General features: G+C 47.4%; 1 long non-coding RNA gene across 1 annotated transcript; it reads right to left on the minus strand.

Annotated features, from left to right (window-relative positions):
- Positions 1 to 16744: 16744 nt before the first annotated feature.
- On the minus strand, positions 16745 to 18601 carry LOC140207685 (uncharacterized). The gene is made up of 2 exons (XR_011888619.1): positions 18514 to 18601; positions 16745 to 17084 (listed from the first exon to the last, which is right to left on the minus strand). It is a non-coding gene; the product is annotated as an uncharacterized lncRNA (long non-coding RNA).
- Between the last annotated feature and the right edge of the window lie 6417 nt (positions 18602 to 25018).

The following is a 25018-nucleotide window of genomic DNA, read 5'->3' on the forward strand; positions in this document are numbered from 1 at the left end:
GAGTACAGGAGATGGATGTTATGTTGACATTGTACAAGACATTGGTGAGGCCTAATCTGGAGTATTGTGTACAGTTTTGATCACCGACCTACAGGAAAGATATAAAAGAGGTTGAAAGAGTCCAGAGAAAATTCATAAGGATGTTGCCAGGTCTGGAGGACTTGGTTATAAGGAAAGATTGAACAGGTTAGGTGTTTATTCCTTGGAATGTAAAAGATTGAGGAGAGACTTGATGGAGGTGTACCACAATTATGAGGGGTAAAGATAGGGTAAATGCAAGCTGGCCTTCTCCACTGAGATGGGGTGGGACAACAACAAGAGGCCATGGGTTAAGGGTGAAAGGTGAAATATTGAGGGGAACATGACTGGAAACTTCTTCACACAGAAGGTCATCCGGGTGTGGAATGAGCAGACAGCACAAGTGGTGAATGTGACCTCAATTTCAACATTTAAGAGGTTTGTTTAGGTACCTGGATGGTAGGGATATGGGAGTAGAAAGCTTAAATAGTTCAGCACAAACTAGATGGGCCGAAGGGTCTTGTTCTGTGTTGTACTTTTCTATGACTGTAACAAGAACCATAAATAATATTAATATTCACTCTAATTCCTTTTAACAGACCGACCGTTCATCTCAGCAGCAAATTTTTATATGGTGTTAAAACTGTGGCACTTTAATCTAACAGTGCATAAAAGAAAGTCCCAGCTGCAGGTCAGCAAAGGCTATTTGTGTGAGAGTGCTTCAGTCACTGTGGAACGAGACACCCATGTAGCTCAGTGGGAAGAGGGAATAATACCAATGGAGAGACTCAAACTGAGGCAAAGCACAGATTGGAGATGGCAGAAATGCCCCATTCTTATAGAGACAGGAAAGGCATCAGGGAGATTGATTCCAGTTAACATTTAATCCTCGATACCAGCACTGTGCCAGTTCGAAGATGAGTTCTCTCTCCAACTTGGGTTGAAGCTCACTGTAACAGTGTGATGTCAGATCACAGCTTGCTGACTAAAGTAATCTCATCTGAAATGTTGTCCTTCAGCCATTGATGGATTTTGTAAATGTTTTCACAGGTTAAAAACGACAAGGAATTTATCTACAGGAATCTCGAACACAACACGCCAGTTTTTCTGACTCTGTCCAGATATTTAAGAATTGGAGCAAGGGATTCACTCGATCGTCCTTCCTGCTCAGACTGGGCAGGGATTCAGTCAATCATCTGACCGACTGGCATGCCTGTCATTTTACACTGGGGATGCTCAGACAGCAGGAATGGATTCACTCGGTCATCTCAACTGAAGGTACATCAGCAAGTTCACACTGGGACAAGGCCATTCACCTGTTCTGTGGGTGAGAAGGGATTCAGTTGGTCTTCCCACCTGTAAGCACACCAGTCAGTTCACATTGGGCAGAGGCTGATCATCTGCTGAATTTGTGGGGAAGGATTCACTCGGTCAGCTGACCTAATGGCTGACCAGTGAGTTCACACCAGGGAGCGGCCATTCACCTGCTCAGACTGTGGGAAGGGATTCCATCAGTCATCCACCCTACTGGTACACAAGTCAGTTCACACTGGGGAGAGGCCGTTCACCTGTTCAGACTGTGGGAAGGGATTCACTCAATCGTCCAACCTAATAGTGCACCAGCGAGTTCACATCAGGGAGAAGCCATTCACCTGCTCAGACTGCGGGAAGGGATTCACTAGGTCATCTGACCTACTGGTGCACCAACGAGTTCACACTGGGGAGAGGCCATTCACCTGCTCAGATTGTGGGATGAGATTCACTCGGTCATCTAAACTGAAGGAACATCAGAGAGTTCACACCGGGGAATGGCCATTCACCTGCTCAGACTGTGGGAAGGGATTCACTTGTTTATCTAAACTGAAGGTACATCAGCGAGTTCACACTGGAGAGAGGCCGTTCACCTGCTCAGACTGTGGGAAAGGATTCTCTCGGTCATCCAAGCTACTGGCACACCAGTCAGTTCATACGGGAGAGGCTGTTCCCCTGCTATGAATGTGGGAAAGCATTTCTGCAATCATCCTGCCTACAGAGGCACCAGCGAGTTCACACTGGGTAGAGGCCATACACCTGCTCAGAGATTGGGAAGAGATTCTCTCAGCCATCTCCATCAAATGTGCATCATTGAGTTCACACTGGGGAGAGGCCGTTCACCTGCTGTGAATGTGAGAAGGGATTCACTCAGTAATCTAACCTTGTGACACGCTACCGGGTTCACACTGGGGAGAAAGTTTCAATAAGCTTCATGCTGGATATTTGTCCATCATTGTTTCTCAATGCAATTTTGAGAGTGACTGTCGGTGCTGAACTTGGGGGGGGGGGGTGTGACGTCACCTGTGGTGGAGCGCTCGTATTTAAAAGCACCTTAATGGACATTTCTTATGATTTCAGTGGGACAACAACATTAATCACGGGTTTCATCACTGAATCCAGTGTTGTGAGATGTAAAGTCCCCTGTTATGTGTCCGGCTGTGCCGTGTTGTTGGTGGAGTGGGCAGCGTGGTGTTTGTCTCGATTCGGGTCACAACATCAGAATTGCCAGCGGGGTCCACACACAGTGTATTAGTGAACAGAAAACCTCCCGTCCCTGCAGTCTCTGTCTCCTGGTAAACTCAACACCCTGACAATGTGGATCATAGACACCCCTTCCTCGCAGAGTCAGGGAATCATTCAGACAGTGATCAAAGAGAGGAATTATATTTATTGGTCATTAAAGTTATCGATGTTATTGTTCCCGTTTGTGGGAGGGGTGGGTTTTGGGGGGTCGATGATCGGGATGCCGTTCTTTTTTATACGGGGGTGGGGTGGGAGTCCGATTTTTTTCGCTCTGAAAGCCTTTTTCTTTCTTTGTTTCGTGACTCTCTGGAGGAGAAAAAAAACTCAGAGTTGTTTATGGATACCTGCTTTGATAATAAATTAACCTTTGAACTATCCGTCCCGAGCGGGACTTCCCGTGTCCAAACATTTTCATTCCCCTTCCCATTCCGCCGTGTCAACCCATCGTCTCCTCTTGTGCCAAGATGTGGCCACCCTCAGGGTCCAGGATCAGCACCTTATATTCTGTCTGGGTTCTCTCTCTCGCCCCGACTGCCTGTCTGCAGATATATATATATATGTATCTCCAACTTCCCGACTTTTCAGCTCAGTGCTTCAACTAATAAAGACAACCACGCCATTTGCCTTCTTAACCGCCCGATCAATCTGTGCAGTCTCTTTCAGGGAGCATTGAACTTGGAGTCTAAGATCCCTCTGATCATCAACACTGTTCAGGGTTTTGCATTTAACAGTGTACTGTCCAATACATTCGACCTACCAAGCTGCCAAGATGATCATCACTAATCAAAACTCACGGAGATTTCTCAGGTCCTGTTGAGTTTATTGCCAAGTGCACAAGTACGGGAAGGTGCAGGTACAGAGAAACACTGACTTGTGGCAGCATCACAGGCAAGTACATTCAGATAACACACGGAACACAAATTATACGATTCTCTGTCAGTCACAATCTATAAATACGTTTTATGTCATTAAAAGTATATAAAATACATTGTGTCGTGATCAATATTAAAATGTGCATTTTGTGTCAATAACAGACTTGGAAATGTTGAATTTTGGTCCCTGTCTCCATTCCTCCTGTAGTCCACAACCAGCTCCTTTGGTTTTGTGATAATGAGGGAGAGGTTGTTTTCTGGACACCACTGTGTCAGGATGATGACTTCTTCTCTGTAGGCTGCCTCGTTATTATTTGCGATTAGGCCAATCAATGTAGTGTCGTAAGCAAATTTAATTAGCAGATTGGAGCTGTGGGTGGGGACACAAGTCATGGGAATACAGAGAGTAAAGGAGGGGGCCAAGGAGACAACCCTGCGCGTATGAGTGCTGAGGGTCAGAGAGACAGAGGTGAGGGAGCCCACTCTTTCCACCTGCCGGCGATCTGACAGGAAGTCCAGGATCCAGCTACACAAGGCAGGGTGAAGGCCGAGGTCTCTGAGCTCCTTGTTGATACCTCACGCCTTCGTATGGCTACTGCTCTGCCCATGACTGCAAGGAACTGCAGAGAACTTTGGAGAGCAGAGAACATCAGAGAAGCAAACCTCCCCTCCATGGACTCTTCCTACACTTCCCCTGCCTTGGAAAAGCCAGTCATATACTCAAAGATCCTCACAACCCAGACATTCTTGCTGCAAACCTGCTCCCCCATCAGGGAAGAGATACAAAAGCCTTAAAGCGCATACAACCAGGCTCAAGGACGACTTCCTGTCTGCGGTTATAAGCCAAATGAATGGTCTCCAGTCCGATAAAATGGACTTGATCTCACAATGTAATTCGACATGACCCTGCACCATATGTCTATCTGCACTGCACTTTCTCTGCAGCCATAATGCTTTGTTACAGTTATTGTTTTGTCGTATATCAGATCAATGTACTGCCGTAATGTATAGATCTGTGTGGATGGTACGTCAGGCAAGATTTTCACTGTAGCTCAGTACATGATAATGATAAACAAATTCCCCATTTTAATTGTGTGTAAATATTAGACAGACCGAGCTTCTGCTTTGGAATCACAGAAGGAAACTTAACTGAACTATTGTTATTTCTGAGGAATGCAGATAAATAGAAAAGGCTTCAATCTCGCATTACCATCTGCGGTAACAACTATGAATTGCAATAATGTACATATTAAATTGTTAAATTATATAAATGTTGCAAAACTAGAAATAAAAGATGTAATAAACTATTTTAATTGTGTGGAAATTCTGGAGCAGAACTTAACTAAACTGTACACATTTATGAGAAGCTCAGAAAAATAGAAATGTCTAAATTCTCAAATGCATGGCTTTGTGTTAAATGTTTGACCAACATGGTGACTGAAGGCAGCTGCAGGTTCATGAGGGACTGTTACTGTCAGATTCTGCAGTTCTTGTGGCTGCTCATCGCACCCAGGACTGAACCCTGGTCACTGAGCATTGGGGGATTCTGTTCTGCTGATATTAGCCTTAAACTGGACTGATGTTTAATATTGTGGATCTGTGAAAGATAAATCAGTTCTGTATCAAATCCCGTGTCTCAAGTACTTACTGTATCTACCACACTCACAATGCACACTAGAGAGGCCACTCGGCCCATCTGGTCCCTGCCCATGTTTCTGTTCCATATCAGTATATCAAAATCTATCCCTGCCGTTCCCCTCTCACTCTCCTTGTGATAACAGGTTGTAACTAGTCACCACTCCTTGGGATAGGAGATTTTCCTTGAATTTCATAGAATCATAGAAATCTACAGCTCATTACAGACCCTTTGGCCCACAGCGTTGTGCCGACCACGTAACTTACTTTAGAAACTGCCTAGAGTTACCCTACCACATAGCCCTCTATTTTCCCGAGCTCCATGTACCTATCTACAAGTCTCTTAAAAGACCCGATTGTATCCACCTCTACCACCGTCGATGGCAGTGCATTCCACACACACACCAAACACTTTGTTTATAAAACTTAGCTCTTCCACCTTCTCTGCACCTACTTCTAGGCAGCTTAAACCTGTGCCCCCTCGTGTTAGCCGTTTCAGCCCTGGAAAAAAAAGCCTCTGGCTATACACACGACTAATGCCTCTCATCATCCTATACACCTGCATGAATTTCCTGCATGCTTCTCTCCAGGCTGAAGAACGCGATGAGCTCACTGTGGTTTTGACGTTCTTCAGGGCTCTGGAGCAAGGTGGTTAAGCTCCTTCTTCCCTGCTCTTTTCAAAGTTTTCTGTCATTTTCACTCATTTCAAAGGTCTGTGCCTCAGACAGCTGGATTGTTGCAATGCGCCTCTAAAGTCTGACAGCAGACTAGCGAGTGAATCTTCGATGGTGCAGAGTCAGAAACCAAAGAGTTACCACCCTGAATCAGGGCTTTGGGGCGCCAGAAAGGAAATGGGGCCTAGAATTTACAAGGAGGAGGAGGGAGAGGAATCAGACCACCAGGATGTGGCCACAAATGAAAGATCAGAAACATTTTGAAATTGTTCGATTGAAAAAAAGGGTGGTTAACCTGTGCAAAATACTGTAGGAAATCAACAGATCGGGCCGCAAATGTGGAGAGGAATAAATAGACAACGTTTAGGCCGAGCCCCTTCAGTATGCCTAGACTGTGTACTCCTCTGCTTAGTTGCTGCCTGAACTGCAGAGTTCCTCCAGCATTTTATGTGCATGTGTCGACAGTTCCAGCAGCAGCAGAATCTCTTGTGTTTCATATCTGCATTTGTAAGAAGATTCTACTTCGGCATTAAACACGCGGAAAGTTTGCTGATATTAAGTGCATTGTTTATGAAAGCTGCTTTCTCCATTAAAAGAGCTGCTGAATTCCGCCCCCCCCCAAAAAAAACTGAGGTATGAACATGGAACCGGTGTTTGCAGAAATGTTTAATGGCACCGTGATTACCCAGAAAGCTCTGCGTAGGAATTGTCGCTGCCGCTGAAGCGCCGATCGAATGCGCATGCGTCAGGGTTGCGGATGGTCCCGAATGTCACGCATGCGCGCAGTACATAAAGGCCTCGGTAAATCAGCTCCAGGTAAGAGATATTCCTCGGTTGCCGGATTCGGAACAATTGCTGTGAGCTCCGGATACCGTGGCCCGCAATCCCGGGACGGTCCTGCTCTCTTCCCTCTCTCTCAGCCACACGATCCGTACACGGGCCCCGGGCAGCTTCCGGCTGATGAGGGAATGGGAATCGATGGATCTCTCAGACAGAGCTGAGCTCCAGCTGTCTAAATGCAAGGATTGGGAACTCGGAGAAAGGGAACGAAATCTTTTACATCAGCTGTTGAGAAATTCACCTTTGTTCTGCCTCCCATCACAAATAAGATAAAATCTACAGATATTGAAAATCCAAGCAACACACAGAAAATGCTGGAGGAATTCAGCATTTGTACTGTTTTCCATAATGCTGTCTGGCCTGCTGAGTTCCTCCATCATTTTGTGTGTGTTGGTTGTTCTACCTCCTCTTGTTCTGGACCTTTCTACCCGTGGGGACATGTTTTGACCCATTCTCTCTGAGGACACAATGATATCAAGCACCTTTGTCCTTGACAACAAGTGCCAGACTCCAATGAGACAGACTACTGCCCTTCCCTTCATATTCACTGGCCGCCAGTCACCTGGGGGAGGGTTCAGGGGAAATATTTATGTACAATACAGAAACTGGTGTTACCTGTGTGTATTGTGACGATGCAAACGTTGCTGGAGAACTTGCAAGTGGGAGGAAGTGGAGTGATATTTGGAAATCTGACTTTTTAAAGTGTCATTTAGCAAGCAAATCAGATATGGACGGTGTGCAAAAGCTGGTGTGAGAAAATCCTTCATAACCCTCTACAGGCCTGCAACACAGATTGTGTGAGAGTGCAGATTAACTTGATGAAACCCAGAGGATATCAAAGTTCTTATTAATAGTGATTTGCTAGCTGTTAAAATAAATCCCTCTCTATTTAAAGTTCAGTGTGCACATGTTGTTGTCACTGGGTAAAAATTGCACAGCACAAGATTTTTTGGCACACTGGTCATTACAAATTAGAGAGGACATTGGTGGGAAGGTGGGGAGACCTCCAGTGTCCCTGATGCCCTCACCTGCAAGATGTGCATCCAGCTGCAGCTTCGACATACCCACCCCACAGAATCCACAGCCTCCCGTAACTTCCTGTCGTCTATCACGCAGGTCTTAGACGACGGCAAGCAGGAGAGTCTGGATCGGCCACTGACCCTGGACGAGCTGACAGGCTCCATCCGTTCCTTTGGGTCGGGTAAGACTCCCGGAAGTGACAGCTTACCGGCTGAGTTGTACTCGGCTCTGTGGAACTGGATGGACCCAGACCTGCTGGAAGTGTACAACGCTATGCTTCTGGCCGGCAGTATGTCAGAGTCCATGAGGAAGGGTATCATCACCTTCATCTACAAGCAGAACGGGGAAAGGGAGGACATTAGAAATTGGAGACCCATCTCTCTCCTGAATGTGTGCTACAAGATCCTGTCCAAGGCTATTGCCAACAGGGTCGAGTCTGCTCTAGGACAGGTGATTCACCCGGACCAAATCTGTGCTGTACTGGGCAGGAAAATCTCAGACAACCTCGCACTGCTGAGGGACACCATCGCCTACGTGCAGGACAGGGGGGTGGACACCTGCCTGGTCAACTTGGACCAGGAGAAAGCCTTCAACAGGATATCACACACATACATGGCGGACGTGCTTTCCAAAATGGGATTTGGGGAGGGAATCCGGAATTGGATTAGACTGCTCTACACAGACATCCGTAGTGCAGTCCAGGTCAACGGGTGGGAAACAAACAGCTTCCCCATCAGGTCGGGAGTCAGGCAGGGCTGTCCCCTCTCCCCTGTCTTGTTTGTCTGCTGCATAGAACCCTTTGCGGAAGCCATCAGGAGGGATGAGGGCATAAGGGGGGTGACGCTGCCAGGCAGTGGAGGGACCCAAGTGAGAAACTCCCTGTGCATGGACGATGTCACCGTCTTCTGCTCTGATCCGAGGTCAGTTCACAGGTTGATTGGCACCTGCGAACAGTTCGAGCTAGCGTCGGGGGCCAGGGTCAACCGCACGAAGAGCGAAGCCATGCTCTTCGGCAACTGGCCCGACCGATCCAGCGTCCCCTTCACCATCAGGTCTGACCACGTGAAGGTGTTGGGGATCTGGTTCGGAGGGGCTGAGGCGTGCAACAAGAACTGGCAGGAGCGGACTGCCAAGGTGAAACAGAAACTGGGACAGTGGGGAGGGCGCTCCCTGTCAATAACGGGCAAGAACCGGGTCATCAGGTGTGAGGTGCTCTCAGGGCTGCTGCACTTGGCGCAGGTGTGGCCCGTCCCCCACTCCAACAGCTCGGAAATCACCCGAGCTGTCTTCAGATTCATCTGGGGATCCAAGATAGAGCGGGTGAGACGGACCGTCATGCACAAGTCCCTGGACAATGGGGGCAAGAACGTCCCCAATGTCGCCCTCACCCTAATGGCCAGCTTCGTATGTGTGTAGACTACAGGTATGTGGGCACCAGGTTGTGTGTAGAACCCAGGTATGTGGGCACCAAGTACCACTATGTGCCCAGGCTCTACCTGTCGCCCTGGCTACGAAGGATGGGTCTGGCCCCACTCCTATGCAACGCCCCAGTCAGCTGGTCGTTGCTGGCATACCTGTCCTACGTAGCAAAGTTCTTCCAGGAGAACGCCTTTGACCACGGGGCCATCAGGCAGTGGTCGGCACATAATGTCCTGCAGGCACTGCAGGAGAAGGACGTGATGGACACAGTGGTGTGGTTCCCTAAGCAGACCGTCCAGTTCATCTGGCAAAATGCCTCATCGCCAGATCTCACCAACAGGCACCAAGACCTCGCCTGGCTGGCGGTGAGAGGGACCCTCCCAGTCAGAGCCCTCCTATATGCCCGGAACGTCGTCTCCGCACCCCACTGCCCACGGGAGGACTGCAGTGAGGAGGAGTCTGTGACAGTTCGCAGAGAGGGTGTGGAGGAGGATGGACGGGCTAGTGTCACGTTTCATCCCCAGCAGCTGCGTAACAGAGGACTCTCTGATCTACGGGCTGTTCCCGGGGACGCACACGGAGACCAACATCCGGTGCTGCTGGCAGATCATCAACTCGGTGAAAGACGCTCTTTGGTCGGCCCGAAACTTGATGATCTACCAGCACATGGAGATGTCCGTGGGAGAATGCTGCCGACTGACACATTCTCGGCTGCAGGAGTACGTGCTGAGGGACGCACTGAAACTCAGTGCAGCCACCGCAAGGGCCCGGTGGGGAAGGACCACAGTATAGAGTTCTTCTCCCGTGAGAGTGGGAGGGGCCGGGTGGCGGGGAGTATACCCCTCAACAATGATACGGTAAGGTGAACAACTGGAGTGCCACGTGGGTGGCCATAAATATGGATATGTACAGACTATAACGGAAACGTATGTAAAGGATGGGAAGTTATTGAATGGTTTATTGTATATATTTATTTTTGAATATAGTATATTTTGAAACATAAAAAAACCCCTGCACTTTCAGGCATTGGATCTGGTGTTTTATAAGGAATAGGATGGGAGGTAGAAAATAGCATTACTGGTCAGGGATAGTATCACGGCTGTAGAAAGGGAGGATGCTGCAGAGGGAGTGTCCACTGAGTCGGTGTGGCTGGAAGTCAGGAATAGGAAGGGATCAATCACTGTGCTGGGAGTAGTCTATAGGCCCCCAAATAGCCCTCGGGACACCGAGGAGCAGATAAATTCCATATCATCCAGGAGTTGGATGGGTGATAGATATGTCATGAAGAGAGGTGATTTAAACCAAAATGCAGGACATAAGAAACTGGGTGACAGTCAGGTAGGGGAATGAGGTTAAATAGCCATTGCAGAGTACTCCTGTGGCCATCCCACACAACAACAGGTAGACCACTTTAGACACAGTTATGGAGGATTACCTAGCAGAGGAATGTCAAAGGGTTGATAGGGGATTTGTTAGTTAGGGAATTAAAACTAGCAGAGGTCTAATATCCTAGTGGTAAGGCTTGCTGGTGCTGGTGTGTGCTGGGGTGGGTGGGGAGGTTAAACTCAAGTTGCAGGGGGGATTGGAGTCAGAATGCCAGAAAAGGCAGGAAGGAGGTCCCAGTGCAGGTAGTTACATTAGACAGCCTGAATGTTTTTTCACCATTGACTAGGTGGGCCCCTGTTTCTGTACTGAACTTCTCCAAGTTTGGGTACTGTTGATGGGGACGACCTGCCAGGGACAAGTTGTAGTGGTCGCGTCTCTGGCACTGAGACCGGACCCTTACCTCAGAAAGGAAGGAGTGAAAAGAGGAGAGCAGTAGTGATAGGGGATTTGATGCTATGGCATGAGTTGGTGAGGAAGGACAGGCAGGGGACAAAACATAAATGTAGCCAGTTAAAAGGGTTGAAGTGTGTCTATTTCAACAGTAGGAGTGTTAGGAATAAAGGGGATGAACTTGGAGCATGGATCAGTACATGGAACGATGACGTTGTGGCTGTTACTGAAACTTGGCTGGAGGAAGGGCAGGATTGGCTGATGCAGGTGTTTTATAAGGAATAGGATGGGAGGTAGAAAAGCGGGGGAGTAGCATTACTGGTCAGGGATAGTATCACGGCTATAGAAAGGGAGGATGCTGCAGAGGGAGTGTCCACTGAGTCGGTGTGGGTGGAAGTCAGAAATAGGAAGGGATCAATCACTGTGCTGGGAGTAGTCTGTAGCCCCCAAATAGCCCTCAGGACACCGAGGAGCAGATAAGCAGACAGAGTTTAGAATGGTGCAGATTTGTAGTTATGGGTGATTTCCACTTCCCTCGTATTGACTGGCACCTCTTGACTGCAAGGGGGAGAGGTGGGGCTGAATTTGTCAGGTGCATTCAAGAAGGATTCCTGACACAGTACGTGGACTGGCTGATGAGAGGAGAGGCCATACTGGATCTAGTTCTGGGTAATGAACCTGTTCAGGTGGTAGACCTCTTGGTGGGGGAGCATTTTGGTGAGAGTGACCACAACTCCCTTAGCTTCAGCATAGCTATGGAAAAGGATAAAAACAGACAAAATGGGAAAGTGCTTAACTGGGGAAGGGCTAACTATGAAGGGATGAGGCAGGAACTAGCGAGAGTAAATTGGAAACAGATGTTCAAGGGTGAAAGCACAGAAGTAATGTGGAGGAAATTTAGGGACCACTTGTGCTGGGTTCAGGATAGGTTTTGTCCCTCTGAGACAAGGAAAAAATGGTAGGAAAAGGGAATCGTGGCTGACGAAACACGTGATTCAACTTGTCAAGAGGAAGAAGGAAGCATATGTTAGATATAAGAAGCAGGAAGCAGGAGGGGCTTATGAGAAATATAGGGTAGCCAGGAAGGAGCTTAAGGACTTAGGAGAGCTCGAAGGGGGCATGATGAGAAGGCCTTGGCATGTAGGATTAAGGAGAACCCCAAGGCGTTCTATGCGAATGTGAAGAACAGAAGGATGGCAAGAATGAAGGTGGGGCTGCTCAAGGATGAAGAAGACAACATGTGCCTGGAGGTGGGGGAGGTTGGGGAGGTCCTAAATGAATACTTTGCTTCAGTATTTACAATTGAAAAGGATCTTGATCAGGGTGAGGTCAAGTTAGAACAGGCCTGTGTGCTGGACAATGTGGAGTTTAAGGAAGAGGGAGTGTTGGATCTTCTTAAAAACATCAGTAAAGAGCTTTTCCAAATGTTCCCGTTAAATTTTCACTTCCCCACTTATCCATGACCTCTGGTTGTCATCCCACCCAACCTCAGTGGAAAAAGCTGCTTGCATTTACCCTATCTATACCCTTATAATTTTGTATACTTCTCACAAATCCTCAATGCAATGTATAATTTCCTTGTTTATGTTTAAAGCCATTTTTAGGTGTATAAGATGATGAGGGGCATTGATCGTGTGGATAGCCAGAGGTTTCTTCCCAGGGCTGAAGTGGCTAACACAAGGGGGCAGAGTTTTAAGGAGCTTGGAAATAGATACTGAGGGGAAGTCAGGGGTAAGTTTTTTACACAGAGAGTGCTGGGTGCGTGGAATGCACTGCCAGCTATTTGTGTGAGAGTGTTTCAGTTACTGTGGGGCCAGGCACCCATGCAGCTCAATGGGAACAGGGAATAATACCAATGGAGAGAGTCAAACTGAGCCAGGTCACAGATTGGCAGAAGTGCCCCATTCTTATACAGACAGGAAGAGCATCAGAATTTGATGGTCATTCCAGATACCAGCACAGTGCCCAGTTAGAAGATGATTTCTCTCTCCAACTTGGGTTGAACTTCACTGTAACAGTGTGATGGCAGATCACACCTTGACAAATCAAGTGATCTCATCTGAAATGTTGTCCTACACCCATTGATGGATTTTGTAAATCTTTTTACAGGTTAAAAATGACAAGGAATTTGTCTGCGGGAATCTCGAACACAACACGCCAGTTTTGCTGTCTCTGTCCAGATATTTAAGAAGTGGAGCAAGGGATTCACTCGATCATCCTTCCTGCTCAGACAGTGGGAATGGATTCAGTCGGTCATTTCAACTGAAGGTACATCAGCAAGTTCACACTGGGAAAGGCCATTCGTCTATTCTGTGTGTGAGAAGGGATTCAGTCAGTCTTCCCACCCGTGGACACCAGAGGCTGGTCATCTGCTGAATTTGTGGGGTAGGATTCACTTGGTCATCTGACCTAATGGCTCACCAGCAAATTCACACCGGGGAGCGGCCGTTCACCTGCTCAGACTGTGGGAAGGGATTCTCTCGGTCATCTTACCTAATGGTACACCAGCGAATTCACACTGGAGAGTGGCCGTTCTCCTGCTCGGATTGTGGGAAGGGATTCACTTGGTCATCTCAACTGAAGGTACATCAGCGACTTCACACTGGTGAGAGGCCGTTCACCTGCTCAGACTGTGGGAAGGGATTCACTTCGTCATCTCAACTGAAGGTACATCAGCGAGGTCACACTGGAGAGAGGCCATTCACCTGCTCAGCCTGTGGGAAGGGATTCACTCAGTCATCTGACCTAATGGCTCACCAGCGAGTTCACACCGGGGAGAGGCCATTCACCTGCTCGGACTGTGGGAAGGGATTCACTTGCTCATCTCACCTGAAAGTACATCAGCGAGTTCACACCGGGGAGCGGCCATTCACCTGCTCAGACTGCGGGAAGAGATTCACTATGTCATCTGATCTACTAAAACACCAGTCAGTTCACACCAGAGAGAGGCCATTCACCTGCTCAGACTGTGGGAAGGGATTCACTCGGTCATCTTACCTAATAGTACACCAGCGAATTCACACTGGAGAGTGGCCGTTCTCCTGCTCGGACTGTGGGAAGGGATTCACTTGGTCATCTCAACTGAAGGTACATCAGCGACTTCACACTGGTGAGAGGCCATTCGCCTGCTCAGACTGTGGGAAGGGATTCACTCTGTCATCTCATCTGAAGGAACATCAGCGAGTTCATACTGGAGAGAGGCCATTCACCTGCTCAGACTGTGGGAAGGGATTTGCTTCGTCATCTCCACTGAAGGTACATCAGCGACTTCACACTGGCGAGAGGCCATTCACCTGCTCAGTGTGTGGGAAGAGATTCACTTTGTCAACTGATCTACTGAGACACCAGTCAGTTCACACCAGAGAGTGGCCATTTGCCTGCTCAGACTGTGGGAAGGGATTCACTTCGTCATCTAAACTGAAGGTACACCAGCGAGTTCACACTGGGGAGAGGCATTTTTATGCTCAGACTGTGAGAAGGGATTCACATCGTCATCTAAAGTGAAGGTACATCAGAGAGTTCACACTGGGGAGAGGCCTTTCACCTGCTCAGACTTTGATAAGAGATTCTCTCAGCCAAATCAACCAAATGTGCATCATTGAGTTCACACTGGGGAGAGGCCGTTCACCTGCTGTGAATGCGGGAAGGGATTCACTCAGTCATCTATCCTTGTGTAAATCCCGTTTTGGCTAGCAGCTTACTATAGGGGGTGATAGCCCCCCAGCCTGGGAAAACTTAAGAAATCTCATTTGGTTGAATGCTGCGTGATGTGTCCCCTGTTACAAATCAGTACCCCGAAATAACAAAAACAGTACAGAGTATGTGATTATATGATTGAGCTTTATAATTCTTACTTTGACTATAGGGTCAGGAAGGAAAACCAAAAAAAGAAAAGGGGCCCACTCTCTCCATTCGTGTCTTCTCATTTCTCCCCGGCAAAAGACTGGGAAAATCTCTCTTCCAGACTCACATGAAAGAACAACATTTCTCTCACTGGATAACCCCGCATTCCAAAATCCTGTTATCTGTAGTCATAACCTAAACATTGCTGCTACAGAGAAACCATTACCTCAGCAGTGAAACATTACAGAGAGGCCATTACATTAGCAGTGAAACTTACAGCTTATTCAGCATATTACACTTGTGACACACTGCCGGGTTCACACTGGGGAGAAAGTTTCAATCGGCTACATGCTGGATATTTGTCCATCACCATTGCTGAATGCAATTTCGAGGGTGACTGTTGGTGCTGAACTCTGTAATTATTGCTGCTGGTCACCACACCCAGTTCTGCACCCTGGTCACTGGGTACGGGGGGACTTTCTTCTGCTGCATATTCACCTTTAATGGGACTGGAGTTTAATATTCTGGATCTGAGACATATAAATCAGTTCTATTTTAAACTCTGTCTCTGGTACTTAGTGAATTTATGACACACCTAGTGTACAGTAGGGAGTCAACTCAGGCCGGCTGGACCCGGCCAGTGATTCTGTTCCACGACAGTCCTTTTAAATCCACCCCTGTTGTTCATCTCTCGCTCTCCCTGTGGGATGGGTTCCAAACAGTCACCACTCTGTGGGTGAAGAGGTTTTGCTTGAATTTTCTGCAGACTGAACAAGTCGAGCTGACTGCAGTTCTGTCTGAGATATTCTTTGCCCCTCAAATCTCTGGGCTGAGGAAGAATGTCATTGGGAGTTAACCTCTTTATTCAGGGTTCATTCCCACATTATGGGTCATTTTCTCTGCTTCTGAAGGGTTGTAAGGAAATACCACTGTCCTCTAAAGACTGAAATCAGAATGGGAAACCATCAGTTGGATGCTCAACAGAACAGGGTCAGAAACCAGAGGCGGGTCTGCACAGGGCAGAGTTTGGGGCTCTGGACGATGGTCGGGGTAAGAACGTATGATGAGGAGAAGGAAATCAGCAGCGGGGCATGGCAACGAATGACAGAGCAACAACATTTGGAAGCTGATTGACAGAGAAAATAATTTGTTTGTCTGACTGGTGACACAAACAATGCCCGTGGTGAGGTGCTCCACTGATCAAGGAACGTGTGTGTTGGGAATGGTTTTTATCTATTGAGGGAGTTGTTCCTGCTTGTTTATCCTGTAATATTATATCCGGATGGTTATTATGGGTTGTCTTATCTGTAATAATGTATTGATTATCATATAATTTGTAAGATTTGGACTCTAAAACTGGATCAGGCTTGAATTTATGGTGCCTTTATGAAGTGATGAAGGGCATTCATGAGTTTGTATTTTACAGCAAGATTTTGGTGAATGATATTTACCACTTGATTGTACCTTTGTAATTAATCAGATTGAGTTAAACTGCTGCAGGATCCTGGAATGTGTTGGATTGTGTCTCGTTTCTCTTGGCATTTTCTACACTTGCTGCCTTGTTTGTTTGTATTTCCTGTATTTTTGATTTTTTTTCCCCCTTTTGTTAACCAGCTTGTCCTGTATTTCTGGAAGGACTCCCTCTGTTTCTGGGAAGAGGTCTCCAACTCTCAGTCAGGTGCTCGATGCTTCCTTGTCACCATCTCGTCTGCTCAGATCGTTGGGATGTCTCCCATGGAGGGTCATACTCATTCCACTGGTTAATCTTTTCTTCCATAGTGATGATTCCTTTTTCTGAGCTGGTCTCTCATTTAAGTTTTCCGGTCTGTATTTCTTATTGTGATTGCATAGACACACCTGGAGTGCTGAATTCTGTTCATTTTTGATGAAAATATATACTTAGAAGTTTTATCTGACTGTTGTGTTTTTTTTTCATGTGTGTTATTTCTCTTCCTCCTTCTGTCCAAGGTAGTGTTAATCTAAATGGGTTTGAGTGTAAATAGGCTTTTCTAAGGTTGTTATTTATCTTTGTAAATTTTACTGATTGAAATGGGACCAAGGTATTTTTATATTTAAAAAAGTCAATGTTGGTTTTGATGAAAGTATTTATTGCCTTTGTTGTATTTGTTAACAATTGAGCTCTGGTTGGCAGGTTTTTTTAAGCTTTGAACTAAATTTTGTCAAGGTTTTCCCTATTTTTCACTACTTTCTATTTTCCTTGTTGATATTCCAGATACGTGGGTATCAAGATTCCAGATGAAGGGTCTTGGCCCGAAATGATGATTCCCATCCATAGATGCTGCCTGACATGCTGAGCTCCTCCAGCACTTTGTGTGTAGTTCTCTAGATTTCTAGCATCTGTAGGTCCTCTTGTTTCCCAGATACTTTCATGCTTCTTGAAAGAACAAGCTGGTATTGGGGTTGTGTGGGTCTGTTTTTAAAATATTAAATAACATCATTAGAAAGAGCTGGCATAGGGTTGGAAGGTGTAGAATCTGTGGGTAGAATTAAGGAACAGCAAATGTAAAAAAAAAAATCCCTGATGGGAATTGTATAGAGACCTCCAAACAGTAGTAAGTATGTGGGCCACAAATTACAATGGGAGATAGAAAGTGCGAGCCAAAAGGGCAATGTTACAATAGTCATGGGGGATTGTCATGCAGGTGATTAGGAAAATTAGGATGATGTTGGTCTCAAGAGGAGGAATTCCTAGAATGCCTGCAAGATGCTTTTTTAGAGCAGCTCATGGTTGAGCCCGCTTGGGGATCAGCTATTCTGGATTGGGTGTTGTAATGAACCCGAATTAATTAGGTCTCTTAAGTTTAAAGAACCCTTAGGGGCAAGTGATCTTAATATGATCAAATTCACCCTGACATTAGAGAAGGAGAAGGTAAAGTCAGATGTGAAATAAAGTGAACTAGAGAGGCATGACAGCAGAATTGGTCAAACTGGTTTGAGAAGAATACGGGCAGGGATGAAACAGAGCAGCAATGGTTGGAATTTCTGGAAGCAATTCGGAAAGCACAGGATATATAAATCACAAAGAGGAAGTAGTATTCTAAAGGTAAGGTGACAAAACCGTGGCTGATAAGAGAAAACCAAAAAACAACATAAAAACCAAAGAGAGGGCATGGAGCAAAAATTACTGGGAAGTTAGAGGATTGGGAAGCTTTTAAAAACCAACAGAATGCAACTAAAATAATTAGGAAGGAAAAGATGGAACACATAGGTGAGCTAGCCAGTAGTATTAAAGAGGATACCAAATTTTTCTTCAGGTACATATGGTGTAAAAGAGAGGTGGAAACCACTGGGAAATGATGCTGGAGAGGTATTAATGGGGTGGGGGTGCAAGGTGATGGCAGATGAACTGAATAAGTATTGTACATCACTCTTATCTGTCGAAGACACTGGCAGGAATATGAAAGTCCCAGATGTCAGTGGTCAGAATGTGTAAAGTTACGTTACTCGGGAGAAGTTTCTTGGGAAACAGAGATGGTCTGAAGGTAAATAGATCACCTGGACCAGATGGTGAACACACCAGAGATCTGAAAGAGGTGGCTGAAGGGATGTGGAGGCATTAGCAATCATCTTTCGAGATCTTACCCCCACTATCCGAAATCTCCTCTCCTCACCCACCCTCCCAACTCCAGTCCTGTCCCCGCTTGCAGGGCAACAGTCTGCCGGTGTTTGCCCCCCAATGTGGTGAATCGCCACCACCGTGGGCTCAGACATTTCCACAGATGAGCCCCTCCTGTCCCCACCGGGACAAACATCCTGTCCGCCCCCTCTCTCACCGTCTTCATCCTCTCCCTCCCCGGGGAACCGGCATCAAACCGACGGGCCGAGCGGTCTCCTCCTACCTCTCAGCGATACATCAGACTCCGGCCGCAGGAGACGCTTCACAAACGCCCCAACTTCCCTCGGAGGGAAATGGAAATAAATCAGAAAGCGGACATTTACTTTGGGGTTTGTTCCTCTTTGAGAAGAGATGTCAGCGGGGTAACGCCCTCTCGGCTGGTCCGCCTCCGCTATTGGGCGTAATCAGTGATTGACATCGCTTCGGGCCAATGACTACAGTGCAGCGGAGGTGAGGGGTGGAGGGGTCTCGTGGTCGGTAGCTCAGCCCATTAAACTGCCTCAGCAAGAGCGCAGCAGCGCGTGTGTGACGTCGATACGCGCGAGGGGAACCATGTGTGACGTCAGGCGGGTGGTGGAGCGCTGGTATTTAAAAACACCTGAATGGATATTTCTTATGATTTCAGTGGGACAACAACATTAATCACGGGTTTCATCACTGAATCCAGTGTTGTGAGATGTAAAGTCCCCTGTTATGTGTCCGGCTGTGCCGTGTTGTTGGTGGAGTGGGCAGCGTGGTGTTTGTCTCAATTCGGGTCACAACACCAGAATTGCCAGCGGGGTCCACACACAGTGTATTAGTGACCAGAAAACCTCCCGTCCCTGCAGTCTTTGTCTCCTGGTAAACTCAACACCCTGACAATGTGGATCATAGACACCCCTTCCTCTCAGAGTCAGGGAATCATTCAGACAGCTGATCAAAGAGAGGAATTATATTTATTGGTCATTAAAGTTCACCCAGATTCGTTTGGACGGATTTGATGTGGAGTTCGGGGGTCACAGTGAAAGGGCCGGACGGCCGAACTCTCCCCGTTGTCCAAACATCCTTCCAGGTGAGGCGACCCTTCACCTGTGAATCTTCCGGGGTCGCCCGTTGTGTCCGCTGCTCCCGATGCGGCTCCTCTACACCGGTGACACCGGCTCCTCCGCAGTTGTGCGGGGTCGGGTTGTTTTTACTGGGGGATCGATGTTATTGTTCCCATTTGTGGGAGGGGTGGGTTTTGGGGGTTGATGATCGGGATGCCGTTCTTTTTTTATACGGGGGTGGGGTGGGAGTTTGATTTTTTTCTCTCTGAAAGCCTTTCTTTTTCTTTCTTTGTTTCGTGGCTCCCTGGAGGAGCAAAAAAAAACTCTGTTTATCGATGCAAACAACAGGAAATCTGCAGATGCTGGAAATTCAAGCAACACACATAAAAGTTGCTGGTGAACGCAGCAGGCCAGGCAGCATCTGTAGGAAGAGGTGCAGTCGACGTTTCAGGCTGAGACTTTTCACCAGGACTAACTGAAGGAAGAGTGAGTAAGGGATTTGAAAGTTGGAGGGGGAGGGGGAGATCCAAAATGATGGGAGAAGACAGGAGGGGGAGGAATGGAACCAAGAGCTGGACAGGTGATTGGCAAAAGGGGATACGAGAGGATCATGGGACAGGAGGTCCGGGAAGAAAGACAAGGGGCGGAGGGGGGGACCCAGAGGATGGGCAAGAGATATATTCAGAGGGACAGAGGGAGAAAAAGGAGAGTGAGAGAAAGAATGTGTGCATAAAAATAAGTAACAGATGGGGTACGAGGTGGAGGTGGGGCCTAGCGGAAGTTAGAGAAGTCGATGTTCATGCCATCAGGTTGGAGGAACAACACCTTATATTCCGTCTGGGTAGCTTCCAACCTGATGGCATGAACATCGACTTCTCTAACTTCCGCTAGGCCCCACCTCCCCCTCGTACCCCATCTGTTACTTATTTTTATACACACATTCTTTCTCTCACTCTCCTTTTTATCCCTCTGTCCCCCTCACTGTACTCCTTGCCCATCCTCTGTTTCCCCCATCCCCCTTTTCTTTCTGCCTAGGCCTCCTGTCCCATTATCCTCTCATATCTCTTTTGCCAATCACCTGTCCAGCTCCTGGCTCCATCCCTTCCCCTCCTGTCTTCTCCTATCATTTTGGATCTCCCTCTCCCCCTCCCACTTTCAAATCTCTTACCAGCTCTTCCTTCAGTTAGTCCTGACGAAGGGTCTCGGCCTGAAACGTCGACTGCACCTCTTCCTAGAGATGCTGCCTGGCCTGCTGCGTTCACCAGCAACTCTTATGTGTGTTGCTCTGTTTATCGATACCTGCTTTGATAATAAATTAACCTTTGAATTATCCGCTCCGAGCGGGACTTCCCGGTGTCCAAACATTTTCACTCCGATTCCCATTCCTGTTGCGACGTGTCAACCCATCGCCTCCTCTTGTGCCAAGATGAGGCCTCCCTCAGGGTCCAGGATCAGCGCCTCATATTCCGTCTGGGTACCCTCCAACCTGACGGCATGAATATCGATTTCTCCTTCCGGTGAACAAATCTCCCCGTCACCTCTCCATCCCACTCCCTCAATTCCTCTCTGACTTTTCAAGTCCTCTCTCCTGCTGATCACTTCTCTCTGGGTCCACTGCTCCAACCCTTTCTCCTATTCTCCACTCTCCTCTCCTATCAGATATGGGTTCTCGTTCTCTCTCTTTCTCTCTCTCTCTCTTTAGACTGGCCGACTGCCTGTCTGCAGATCGCTCTCTCTCTCTTATGGTTAAATCCACAGTTAGCGCTGTCAGCCTGTGACTGACGTCATAGTCCCGCCTCCTCACTGCGGCGCTCTTAAAGACACAGTCACAGTCCGACCGCAGGCTCGCAACAGCCGCAACACAACTTCCCGACTTTTCAACTCAGTGCTTCAACTAATAAAGACAACCACGCCATTTGCCTTCTTAACCACCCGATCAATCTGTGCAGTCTCTTTCAGGAAGCGATGGACTTGGAGTCTAAGACCCCTCTGATCATCAACACTGACATCTCCGCAGCCGCATTAAACTCCCCGTCCAAGAAGAACAAAACCCGAAGTAAATGTCCCGCTTTCTGATTTATTTCTATTTCCCTCCGAGGGAAGTTTGGGGCGTTTGTGAAGCGTCTCTTGCGGCCGGAGTCTGATGTATCGCTGAGAGGTAGGAGGAGACCGCTCGGCCCGTCGGTTTGATGCCGGTTCCCCGGGGAGGAACAGAAACATGGAGAAGTTCAGTGCAGAAACAGGCCCACTCTTGACGATCCGAATGATAATTTATATGAGGAGACAAAATAGAAGTGGGAGATTTTAAGTAGTATTTTTGCATCTGTATTTACTCAGGAGATGGACACAGAGTCTATAGAAGTGAGGCAAAGCAGCATCAACTTCATGGAATCTGTGTTTGCTGTCTTAAGGCAAATAAGCGTGGATAAATCACCAGGACCTGACAAGTTGTTCCCCTGGGACCCTGCGGAAGACAAGTGCAGAAATTGTTGGAGCCCAAGCAGAGATATTTAAATCGTCCTTAGTGACAGGTGAGGGACTGGAGGATTGGAGGACAGGCAATGTTGTTCTGCTGTTCAAGAAAGGCTTTAAAAATAAATAGGAAATTCTACATTGGTGAGCTTGACATCAGTTGTGGGGAAGTTATTGGAACGTATGTGCAGGAAGTCAATATCTAAGTATATGGATAGATGTGGACTGATGAAGGATCGGCAGCATGGCTTTGTGCACGGTAGGTCATGTCTAACCAATCTTATAGAGTCTCTCGAGGAAGTTATCAGGAAAGTGGATGAAGGCAAGGCAGTGGATGTTGTCCACATGGACTTCAGCAAAGCACTTGACAAAGTCTCATATGGGAGGTTGGTCAAGAAGGTTCAGTCATTCAGCATTCAAGATGAGATAGTAAACTGGATGAGACACTGTCTTTGGGAGAAGCCAGACTGTGGTAGCAGATGGTTGCCTCTCCGACTGGAAGCCTGTGACTAGTGGTGTGCCACAGGGATCGGTGCTGGATCTGTTGTTGTTTGTCATCTATATCAGTAATCTGGATGATAGTGTGGTTAACTGGATCAGCAAATTTGTGGATGACACCAAGATTGGGGTGTAGTGGACAGTGAGGAAGACTATCATGGCTTGTGGTGTGATCTGGACCAGCTGGGAAAATAGTTTGAGAAACGGAAAAAGGAATTTAATGCAGACAAGTGTGAAGTGTTGCACGTTGGTAGGAACAAGGTCTTACACAGTGACTGGTAGGGCACTGAGGAGTGCTGTAGAAGGAAGGGATCTGGGAACACAGGTCTGTAATTCACTGAAAGTGGTACCCCAGTTAGATAGGGATGGAGAGAAAGATTTTGGCACATTGGCCTTCATAAGCCAAAGTACTGAGTACAGGAGATGGATGTTATGTTGACATAGTACAAGGCATTGGTGAAGCCTAATTTGGAGTATTGTATACAGTTTTGGTCGCCTACCCACAGGAAAGATGAAAAAGAGGTTGAAAGAGTTCAGGGAAAATTCATAAGGATGTTGCTAGGTCTGGAGGACTTAGGTTATAAGGAAAGCTTGAACAGGTTAGGTGTTTATTCCTTGTAATGTAAAAGATTGAGGGGAGATTTGATGGAGGTGTACCACAATTATGAGGAGTAAAGATAGGGTAAATGCAAGCTGGCCTTCTCCACTGAGATGGGGTGGGACAACAACACGAGGTCATGAGTTTAGTGTGAAAGATGGAATGTTAAGGGGAACATGACGAGAAACTTCTTCACACAGACGGTCATCCGGGAGTGGAATGAGCAGACAGCACAAGTGGTGAATGTGACCTCAATTTCAACATTTCGGAGGTTTGTGTCAGTACCTGGATAGTAGGTTATATAGGAGTAGAAAGTTCAAATAGTTAGCACAACCTAGATGGGCTGAAGGGTCTTGTTCTGTGTTGTACTTTTCTATGACTGTGACAAGAACCTTAAATAGTATTAATATTCACTCTAATTCCTTTTATCAGACCGACCGTTCATCTCAGCAGCAAATTTTTATATGGCGTTAAAACCGTGGCACTTTAATCTAACAGTGCATAAAAGAAAGTCCCAGCTGCAGGTCAACAAAGGCTATTTGTGTGAGAGTGTTTCAGTTACTGTGGAACGAGACACCCATGTAGCTCAGTGGGAAGAGGGAATAATACCAATGGAGGCACAGATTGGAGATGGCAGAAATGCCCCATTCTTATAGAGACAGGAAAAGCATCAGAGGGATGGATTCCAGTTGACATTTAATCCTAGATACCAGCACTGTGCCAGTTCGAAGATGAGTTCTCTCTCCAGCTTGGGTTGAAGCTCACTGTAACAGTGTGATGTCAGATCACAGCTTGCTGACTAAAGTGATCTCATCTGAAATGTTGTCCTTCAGCCATTGATGGATTTTGTAAATGTTTTCACAGGTTAAAAACGACAAGGAATTTATCTACAGGAATCTCGAGCACAACACGACAAATTTTCTGACACTGTCCAGATATTTAAGAATTGGAGCAAGGGCTTCACTTGATCGTCCTTCCTACTCAGACTGGGCAGGGATTCACTCGATCATCTGACCGACTGGCATGCCTGTCATTTTACACTGGGGAGAGGCTGTTCACCTGCTCAGACAGCAGGAATGGATTCACTCGGTCATCTCAACTGAAGGTACTTCAGCAAGTTCACACTGGGACAAGGCCATTCACCTGTTCTGTGTGTGAGAAGGGATTCAGTCGGTCTTCCCACCTGTGGACACACCAGTCAGTTCAGACTGGGCAGAGGCTGGTCATCTGCTGAATTTGGGGGGAAGGATTCACTCAATCAGCTGACCTAATGGCTGATCAGCGAGTTCACACCAGGGAGAGACCGTTCACCTGCTCAGACTGTGGGAAGGGATTCCATCAGTCATCCACCCTACTGGTACACAAGTCAGTTCACACTGGGGAGAGGCCGTTCACCTGCTTCAACTGTGGGAAGGGATTCACTCAGTCATCCAATTTAATAGCGCACCAGCGGGTTCACATCAGGGAGAAGCCATTCACCTGCTCAGACTGCGGGAAGGGTTTCACTCCGTCATCTGACCTACTGGTGCACCAGCGAGTTCACACTGGGGAGAGGCCATTCACCTGCTCAGACTGTGGGATGGGATTCACTCAGTCATCTAAACTGAAGGAACATCAGAGAGTTCACACCGGGGAATGGCCATTCACCTGCTCAGACTGCGGGAAGGGGTTCACTTGTTTATCTAAACTGAAGGTACATCCGCGAGTTCACACTGGAGAGAGGCCGTTCACCTGCTCAGACTGTGGGAAGGGATTCTCTCGGTCATCCAAGCTACTGGCACACCAGTCAGTTCACACTGGAGAGAGACCATTCACCTGTTCAGACTGCGGGAAGGGATTCACTTGCTCATCTAATCTGAAGGCACATCAGCGAGTTCACACTGGAGAGAGGCTGTTCACCTGCTCAGACTGTGGGAAGGGATTCACTCGGTCATCCAGCCTAGAGAGTCATCAGCGAGTTCACACAGGGGAGAAGCCGTTCACCTGCTCAGAATGTGGGAAGAGATTCACTTGGTCATCCCAACTACTGGTACACCAGTCAGTTCATACAGGAGAGGCTGCTCTCCTGCTATGAATGTGGGAAAGCATTTCTGCAATCATCCTGCCTACAGAGACACCAGCGAGTTCACACTGGG

Source organism: Mobula birostris, chromosome 13 (genome assembly GCF_030028105.1).
Source record: "Mobula birostris isolate sMobBir1 chromosome 13, sMobBir1.hap1, whole genome shotgun sequence".
Taxonomy (NCBI): Eukaryota; Metazoa; Chordata; class Chondrichthyes; order Myliobatiformes; family Myliobatidae; genus Mobula; species Mobula birostris.